The 10,227-nt window shown below is 43.9% G+C and overlaps 1 long non-coding RNA gene across 1 annotated transcript in view; it reads right to left on the minus strand.

Annotated features, from left to right (window-relative positions):
• The window catches only part of LOC124417097, a 32,758-nt gene extending 22,531 nt beyond the window's left edge, over nt 1–10,227 (minus strand). Inside the window, exons 1-2 of the long non-coding RNA XR_006930959.1 lie at nt 10,037–10,227; nt 9,488–9,583 (exon numbers count right to left, since the gene is read on the minus strand). This is a non-coding gene — a long non-coding RNA (uncharacterized LOC124417097). The remainder of the gene's footprint in view (nt 1–9,487; nt 9,584–10,036) is intronic.

Below are 10,227 nucleotides of genomic sequence, written 5' to 3' on the forward strand. Positions count from 1 at the left end.
AAGCATGAAGCGATGTATTCATACTCCAGCATCTCTTAACCTTTCTGTCAAGTAAAGGAAGACCACCAGCTGTCCTCTGCCCAACGTGTGGTGTAGGAACCAGTCAGTACTGTGTGTTCAAATAGGAGGAGAGTCCTCCCTCAAACTGCAGCTCCTTCATTATCCCATGGCAGAAGGCTAAGGCTGTAACTATGGAGGTAGACATACAAACACTAAACTAAAGCTGAACACAGGAATACAAAGGGCTCTGTCTTGCACAATATCTACTTCATTTGTTTTAATGGAAACAGCATTACTTGTTACAGAACATATGACAGCTTTAATGCTGGTGGAGAGACAGAGGATGCAGACTCATCTGTCCACCTACCGTGCGGAATGAGCTAAAGTCATCTGCAGATGCAAATGATCTACACTATCTACCTTTATAGTGTCCTCACACCGAAATAAGCTGCTACTGCTTTCACCCAAGTCAAGGAAGCAATTGCTTGAGCAATTTTCTGGTGATGAATGGAGTTAAATGAGCATTTATCCATTTTGCTGGAATTTGGGTCACACTGCCACCAATGCCCTGGGGCACAGAGCATGTTTATTAAGCAGCTGCCTCGATTCCCTTTTGTTTTCTGTCAGGCTCTGAGGCTTTGCTTGGCTAACTTGTCACTCCAGCAAAAGTCCAGAGTGACAACAAAACTCTGCCCAGACTTGGGAGCTGCAGAATAAGGGCTCCTATTATGTGTTGTATGAGCCAGTGTACGCAGCAGATGCAATATTTACTTCAGCAAGCAAAACAAGTTCACATTTACTGTCAATAGGCCAAGAATGTTTTAATGAAAGCTTGTTCTGTCCTTCACCAAGGGCCTATTCACTGCAGAGAAAAGTTACTTGACCAAAGCTCAACTTTCTGAATAGTGTTTTAGCCTTAGCTGACAACAGCACTGTGCAACCCATAACACCCAGCTCCCACTACAGCACAGCGTGGTGGGGATTTCCCAGGGCTTCCCAGCCCAGCTGCTGGAGGTTGGCATGGCTCAAAGCATCACTCCATGACTTCCAGAGGTTTTCATAAGCACAAACCACACAAGCACAACTATAGCCATTCACCCTGAACTGCCAGATTCTGTCCCCCTCGTCTGATGGGCAGCACTCAGTGCCAGACCCTGAGGTCATATTTGGTAGATCAGCAGCTGGTGTGAATGCAAATGCTAGCCTCATTGCTATCCCCAGAGTTCTGGGATACAGGGAATAGCAGCTACTTTGCTAATCAATAAGTTAATGGATGTATGTGAAAAAACAAGCTGGAGGTGCCCCCCAGCTGCAGCCTTAGGGCCTTATGAAGGTGAAAGGCGGACTTGGTAGTTTTTGAGCCATCACAAGTTAACTCCTACTGCCTAATGATAAATTGAGAAAGCAGCCAAGAGGATTTTACTCTGGCCATAAAATATGTGAAAAAATAGCACCCAATGGAAAAAAAAAGAAAAAGAAAAAGAAAAAAAAAAAACTCAGCAGAATTCATTCTGTAGGTCAGGAAATCCTCCAGTGGCTGAGGTGGAGTATGACTGCTCTACCACTCACGTCACTACAATGAATGCCCCTTGACATGAGGCATTGGACATCAGTAATTGGGAATCAGATGCAGGCTGGGGGCTGCTGCCAGCTGTGGGCAGAGCAGCTCAGCAGCAGTGAGCACAGTGAGCAAATTGCACATGCCTGCATGGATCCTCCTGACCCGGAGCCATGACCACAGCCAAACATCAGGCTTAAGCTAACCCGAGCTCAAAGGTGAGCCAGCTCTGCCTTAAAGCAAGCTGTAGAAACTCTCTGTGATTAAAAATGAAACAAAATGATACACTTCTCACTGAAGTACAAACAAGTTTCTGACAAGTTTTATCTGCTTTTGCTGCCCGTTTCCACGACAAAGGAGCTTCAGAGTCATCACTGATCAAGATGACCTTCATGCAGTTTTTCAAGTCTGAGCACATAAAACGTGTTTACTCTGCAAACAGAACTTTTTATTCTGCTACCAGCAGGAAATAAATGTATACTGTTACAATGGAAATCGTCGCAGAGTGAAGGGTCTGTGAAAAGTGGAGCAAAGTATCCAGACCAAGACAAAAAGTTGCACCCAGTGCTTCTGACACATGGTCAGGCTCCAGCAAGGCTGCCCTTCCCCAGTTCTTGCAGGTTCAAATGCAAAGTTATTCATTATTTTCTCCTCATTATCACTTCTGAAGTGACGTAACTCTGTTATCTATGAAGAAGGTATTTTTAAGCTTTTGTTAGAGCTTTAGCACATTAAAGGGAATCACCAGCTCTGTTATGTTTTGGGAGTTCAGTTGACAACACAAGCAGTGCCATCACTTGTTGCTACCTGCTGAAACACACAACAGAAAATCCACAAGTGTTACTGTCTTCAACCTGTGATGTTGAAAACACCATCCTTTCACTAAAATACTTGGTACTCAAAGCTTCTTTTATTTGCAAATCTCAAAACATTTAAGAAGCATCAAACCTTGTCTTAGACGGCCAAACAGAGGCAAGGCAGCACAAGTGATTTGGAGAAGATTTTCAGAAGGAGAGCTCAGAAAGGAAATCCAACCGCCCTGATCCCTCAGCTCAGTCCCAGAGCCCAACTGCACAGCAAGCTGTGAGGGGCTTCCAGCACTCACTGCTGCTTCCCACACACTCATGGAATCCTCCAAGGATGGAACTGAGGTCCTGAGCCCCCTCTGGGTGTGATTTTATGCTGGCACCTCTCTACAGCCTACTGATTTTGACCATGAATTTGCACAGTGTCTGATGGAAACATCTTTGTCCTTATGGAGGGTTTTGGCTGACAACAGGAGTAAGTCAGCACAGTTCTACTGCTGCAAGAGCCCCCTGTTCATGCCAAAGCTGACCACGTTACATTTGTCTGCAAGATGCAATTAAGAACTCAGCCGTGTACTGAAGCAGATAAAGAAGGTTAGCTTTAATGAAAGGTTAAACTTCACAGGGAATTTTGTACACTGCCCGATGCCAGCCTAGCAAAACGTCAGAGATGGCATTTTGGAAAAGGCAGCCTTAATTAGTGAACAAATTGTACTGTTATCTGTTATTGGAACAAAATAGCCAAAGTTGTGTAAAAATGAGATTAGGAAATTAATTCACAAACTGGCTAGGGAGCATTGCACCACTGGTGTCAGAGCATGGCGAGACCTAAGTGCTGCCTCAGACCTCCCCAACACAGCGAGAGTCACAGATTTAAGACCTTTGCAGATAATGTCACCATTAGATTCAACCAAACTTCAGATTTGGGCTGTGCATATCTCACCCGCATTGCTAGTGGAATATCTGCTATATAGGAATTATAATCAGTGCTGCAAGGAGGGAAGGAAAGAATGGGTAATTAGAAGGGAAAGCATGGAAAAAGAGGGATTGTTTGTATTTTAGGAAACTTCCAAGGATCCAGAGGCCCTGGCTTCCCAGAAGAGTTGCCTGGCTCTCCTTGGTGTGTTACAGGTGTGATTTTTTGACCCTGTGTACAGCATCACACATGCAAGGTTTACAACCTACCACCACCTGCCTGTATTTTAAGCCTCTTTCTGTACGACAAACCCATACTTTGCTCAGTTGGTTCATGTTGACACAAATCAATTGCAAATCCAATGATCTCCTAATTCTTTTGGCGATTAGAACTTCCCACAGCCAAGTGCCCATTGACACAGAACCTCACTGCTGTTTGCTCATGCTGCTCAGTATCAGTTGGACTTTACGACCTTGGGAGTCTTTTCCAACCCGCCCGAAGGCAACTGAGCTCTGCGCTTCATTCCTCTCACAGAGAGCACAATGCAACATGAGTACAGCGCAGAGTCAGACCTTGGCTTTCAGAAAGTTTGCTTTCTGGTTACTTGCCTGCAAGGATGGTATTTTCCTCACCAACGCTGTTTCCTTGGGCTGGCTCTGTCCAGGAGCTGGGCAGCTGTCAGTCTGGCTGCCCAGGGCACTGCAGAGCTCTGTCTCAGTCTCTGTTTGCTGATCATTCAACTACCAATTAACACCCCATCTGTAGAGGGGCTCAGCACCACCATAAGCTGCCATATCACTGCAGAGCATCAGCTGCTGACAGAGCTCAGACCCCAGACACCTCCCTGCCTCTAAAACCTGCAGAATTACAGTAAATGCACACAAGGAAAGCACAGAGAAAGCGTCCACCCTCACCAAAGGGCTTTGATTCTTTCTGATTCCACAAAGCTCTTCCACATGTTGTATCACCAGGCCAATACTCAACAGTCCCATTTCCAGGGAGCGGAACTACTGACCTCATCCATCCTCCACAAGGCAGGACAGTCATCAGACTTTTAGGAATTTTTCCCCATCCCTCACAAGATTTGGGCCCACATGGGTATCATCTGTTGTATAGCATCAATGCCAACGGATTGATGTGCCAACTCCTTCCATACAAACCACTTACAGCGCTCTCAGAAAGCACCTGATCACTTCAGGACTTGCTTTTACCTACCGGCAGCAAGCATGCCAACAGGCAACGTAATGCAATACCTAATAAGAGGATTAAGTAGAGAGGATTTCTCTTTAATATTGCATTAGCAAAGGCAGATACCTTCCCTGCCCGTTCTAACTCCCTCGCAGGATACGATGTCCACGCTTGTAAGGGAAGCTTACTGACATCTGAGCAGCTGATAAATCTGGTTTTGTTTTTAATGACCCCAAGAGCTGTTCCCACATGCTCACATAATCTTACCAACAATTTACTCTCATAAATTAACAAGTAGCCTCAGGGCTTTTTAACCCTAGAAGCTAATTTAGCTCCTTTGCATTTCTCCTGGTTGTAAGTGAAGGCTCAGGGCAGCCAGGGCTCCACCTCCCCAGCCCAGCAGCATGTTGCAGGAGGGATGCAGCTCCTGTACAGGCAACTCTGGCACCTCGACCCTGAGCAAAGAGACCTCAAAATGAAAAAGGATGAATCGACTGTCGTAGCTCCTGGATCAGAGTAAATGTTTTTGTGTCTTTGCTGCTAAATACTGCTTGACATTTGCAGTTATTTTCCCTTCTGTGCTTCATTTTGTTGTTTCTATAAATGGGTAGGACAGCACTGCTGTCATACAAGCCCTTGATCAATAAGAACATATTAAAGATTAATATATGAAAGCATTAAAGCAACCATGCTATGCTAATGTCTCCCACCTAAATACCATGGAACACTCCATGGGCCTTTAACTAAGCCATAAAACGAAGGATTGGCTGATCACAGATGTCCGAGAAAGAAAACAGAATTACATTCTGAGATGACACACCAGGCACTTCCCATAAAAATCAATGGGAGAGCATGGCAGTAAACTGTCAGGGAGATGAGCTTTATTTCATGGCTCATAAGTGAGGATGCAATGCTACCAACCTGACAGCAGTACTTGGAGGGCTGACCTCACACACTGCAGTATGTGGGGATACAGGGGGGAACATGGCATCGCTAGGCCAAGCTGCACAAATATCTGAGTTGTGGGGTTGACCCAATGTCCACCTGATGCTTCAAACAAACAAATTATTCACTAATAACATCACTGCTCCACTTCAAGAAGGAGGAACAGAGAAGGGAGGCAACGTGCCTGAAAACAAATAAAATTTATGACAAGGCAACAAGCTGAAACAGGAACAGGGTTCCCACATGCCTTGAAATTTGTGTCCCAGGCCAGATCCTAACCAAAGCAGAAAGATGGAGCGCTGCTAGCTGGTTTTGTGTTAGGAAAATTGTTAACACATGGCAGTCATCAAATAAGACTGGCAGCAACTGCAGCACTACAAAATATGTTACGAGAAGTGAAGATGCATATTTGAAAGACTGGGAGTTTGGAGGCTGTGCTGTGCTCACTGAGCTGCTGGGATGGCTGAATTTGAGGGAAAATGCATGTTAATATGCAAGGTGTCCTGCAAACACAAGTAGCTTTGCTGCTCCCTTGGCTTGCTGGCAGAACATTTCTCTGCCCTTGTATGCCAGTCGCTGAGCACGTGCCAATGAATTCTCTTTCTGGATTACCATACAAATGGCTCATTTTGATGCTGGCTGCTCACTTCGGGAGCATACTGCCATCCTCCAGATTCATCAACAGTAAAAGCCAACAGGGGATCTACACAAATTAGCACTTTGTGGCCATACCTGGAGATAAAGGTCCGTGGGGATAATAGATTGCATTAAAGTTATACAAATCCCTGAGGTTCAGAAAAAATTAAGAAAGATTTAAGGCTCACCACCTACTCTTCTAACTTCCTTGCACAAAGGAGATCTTTTTATCCAACAGTGAAAAACATGAGCTCCCAAAGTCTCAAGAAAACAAATTAACCCAAAACACGAATGCACTTCTCTTCCAGCCAAGTTCTTAGCCTTATCCTCTCCCCAGACACTGCTTCTGCCTTCAGCTCCCTCCTTCAGGCTGTCAAACCCACATGCAGCCCCAGCTGGGCAGGCGTTTTCATCCATCTCTGCCTGATCTTCAACCATTTTCCTCTTCCATAGCGTTTCTTCCTGATAATGATTTCTTACTGCCCTCCAAAAGGCATTTGAATCTGTTTTCCCAGTTCACGCAGCACAATAAATTATCAGGAATCAAATTAGCTATCAAAAGGCTAATAGACTTGCTCCTTCAAGGGCTAAATTAGTTTTATCACACTTTATCTGGAAGAGGGGAGCTCTAAAAACAGGTTTTGTTCCTCATTATGTACACTGAAGCCTATCTTCAGCAGCCACTCAGGGGACCAAGAAAAGTCAGTAGCTCAGCACAGATGGCCTTGAACTAAAGGTCAAACAAAAGAGCATGAAAAACGTGGAAATACTTTAAAATCACTCTTTCAGACAGCAGCTGCTGGTTGAGTAACTTTTCTGTATGGACTTTACCATCTTTGAAATGCCTTCTCTGTATTACTGCATTCAATTAAAGCTTGCAATAATTACTTTTTACTTTTTTTGATTTAGTTTTGCTGTGTGATCTAAGTGGGATTTCTGGTGCCTCTCAATAAAGAAAATATATATGTACATGCTTCACTGTGAGAGGCTTAGGAAATAGAGAAGACTTTGTATTATAGTAAAGCAGGCTGGAGTCTCTGTTACATAGTACAAGTTAAGTACAAAAGTCCTCAAAACCAGTCTACAATAAATACTTTTCCCTGTATATAAAATCGTAATCCCCACTGGCAGCTGAGTGGATGAGAAGCCTACATTGGTTGTCACTATGTCAAGAAAAAGTGGTGGGTAAAATTGTCTTAAATGCCTTTCCAGCTTGTCAGCTGATATCTGAGCAAAATAGCGTATTCTTTGTATTTCTTTGACATTACCACTTCAATACTGCTCTCCAATCACAGCTTAGTGCTGCACACTGTGCAGTTTGTATTTAGTACACTCGTCAATAGAGAGATTGTATGAAAATAGAGATCCCAGGTGTAACCAATACTGAATGTTGACCATTTGTAAGCCACATCAGTCAGCTACAAGACCAGAAGTCCTTCCAGCATGGGACCTGCCCTTCTCTGGTTGAGGCTGGACCAGAGATGCCCATACCCTGAACAATCCTCTGACCTGGCATTCATAGTAAGAATCATTAAAGTTGGGAAATACCTTTTAAGATCAACTCCAATCCCAACCCATCCCACCATGCCCACTGACCATGTCTCTCAGTGCCACATCTACACAGTTCTGGAACACCTCCAGGGATGGCAACTTCACCACCTCCCTGGGCAGTCTGTGCCAGTGCATCATCACTCTAATACCTAACCTTCAATTTGCTGCAGTGATCCTCAATCACCACTGTCTTCCTGCCACAAGCACTACAAGTTGCCTTATGCCTCAACGAATTCCACCAACACACCTGTGAGACCAGCAACAGGAAGAGCTCACCTGCCCCCCCCCCCTTTCCCCCCCACTAAACAGAGGAATGGGAACACTGAGATGGCTTTATTTAAAAATGAGCATCACTGTAGAAAGCTGGTAGGAACAGTTCATGATAGGGACTCATTATAGATTCATTAAGGCTGGAAAAGACCACTAAGATGACCTAACTCAACTATTGACCCATCACTACCACACACATTAACTATGACCCTCAGCTCCACTTCTCAGATCTGCAGCATTTGTTGGGAGTTGAAAATCTCTGGGCAGAAAATGCACCTTGTGAGGCAGGATACTCTTAAAAGGAACATTGAGTTAATTCTAAGATATGCCAGTGACAGTGCACTCAATCGGGAGAACCAAAAGGGCTTAAGGAAGAAAGAAAGAGCAGCAAATTATAGCTGATTATTATTGCTAAAAAGAGTCAGCATTTCTCTGTGAAATCAGTGCTTCTTTTTGCTGTAGCTCAATCCACAGGAAAAAAGAAAATCTTATTTTCTCATTCATTTCAACTTTTGACAATGACACTGCAGCTTATTCGCAGCTGCAGCTCTGCTCTCTCCCGTTCTTGCTGGAGAATTCAGATCATATTATTTAACCTCCAGAATATTAATTGCTATGTCAATTTTCATTGCTCACAGAGATATCTGTCTAACAGGTAAGCCAATTCTGTGAATATCTTCACTTCCAATCACTGTGTTTTGTCAAAACGGAGTTAGACACAGCAAGTAATAAAAGGAGATTTTATAGTCAGTAACTACAATTAGTACTGAGGGAGTTGCAAAGCCTCCTTATATGGGAAGGAGCAGTGAAAGGGCTGATGATACGCAGACTTGCCCTTCACCAGTCTCCAGACGAGAGCAAGAGCTAAGCATATCTGAGAAACCCCATTCATTTTCTTTGAAAGATTGTACCTTGGCTCTACTGCAAATAGCGCACCATCCATCCGTGCAGCCCTATCTTAGACTAAAGGATGCATCTCCAAGTAAATTAGGAAAACAATTTATTCTAAAGAAAGTGATGAATTGTAACTTAATTAAAACTACACAAGAGGGCTGGAGAAGGGAGGATTAATTCAGACCACTCCTAAGGGAACTCCAGCCCTAGCAGTGCTTTGAAAAAAGATATTCCATGGCCATCCATCACCAGCACAGGAACAGCCATCTGTTATTCCCAGGGCACAACTTTTCCCAGGTAGATGGCTTCACAAATGTGCTTCTTTACCACAGCGTGCTTCCTGAGCCCAGAAATCACTCACTACAAAGTCAGCTTGTATTCAGAAACAAAAAAGAAGCAGAGATTGAATGGGAGCACAGCAGCCGCCTGCTTCTGAAAGATTTAGAGTCACAGCAGACAGAAGAGGGGATACTCACAGAGCATAAAATGCACCCTTAATTCACATCACAACGGCCAAAAAGGGTGTTTCAGCATGCTGCCCCATGCTGGGAAGCAGACAGCATTATTGGAAAGCAGATAAATGCAAGGAGAGTGCTAACCTTCAGCAATATATCTTCTGTAAAGAAACTTGTTTTCCAGCTGCTTTTCTCCAACAAAGTCACATTCAGTAATTAATAACCCAAGATTTATAGTGTATGAGAAGGTGTGTGATAATTTGCTCACCTTTTTCAGCACCACACCGCCTCCTTATTTGCTTTCATTTGAGTGCTGGCAGTTGTTCTCAGATCATCAGGAAGAACTTCAGCAAGCACAACGAGGCTGGGAGAGTAGAGTACAGGAAGTCCCATGAGCAAGCACTTACATAAAGCACACAACCCCTGCAATCCCCTTCCCTACCACTCATTCATGTCATAACCCTTTATCTGCTCTGCATTAGAAGCAGAAACTCTGATATTTTTTTTCCTAATGTTGTCACATAATACCTTCCACTGGAGTTAACTACAAAAACATCATTTTTTTTCTTTCAAAAATAACCTTTTCCATGCTTTTACTAACCAACCCACCCTATGTTCCTAAGGCCCTGATCCTGTTCTTGCATTATGAGCTGCCCTTTCCAGCTGCACATACTTTGAAGCTACTTGATATCAATTAAATACACGCACGCTTACTGTGTCACATTATATTTTGTTGTGACAGTAGATATTCGGGATATTTGAGGATTTAGTTACTCATCTAAACTTTTCCCACTGTTAATACAACAGAAAACATTACCTTTTCAGGTACTTCTGAGGTTGCAAATGAGAAGATGACTGAGCACTGCATCACAATCACAAAGAAGACACTGCAGTACATCTTCTGGGTCACCAAAGCATTGCACTGTAGAGCAGAAACACCTCTTCAGTGCTCATCCAGCCCTTGCCCACCTCCTCTGCAGCTCTGTATGGACTCAAGCAGGTTGGTCC

The sequence above is a fragment of the Gallus gallus genome, chromosome 9 (assembly GCF_016699485.2).
Source record: "Gallus gallus isolate bGalGal1 chromosome 9, bGalGal1.mat.broiler.GRCg7b, whole genome shotgun sequence".
NCBI lineage: Eukaryota > Metazoa > Chordata > Aves > Galliformes > Phasianidae > Gallus > Gallus gallus.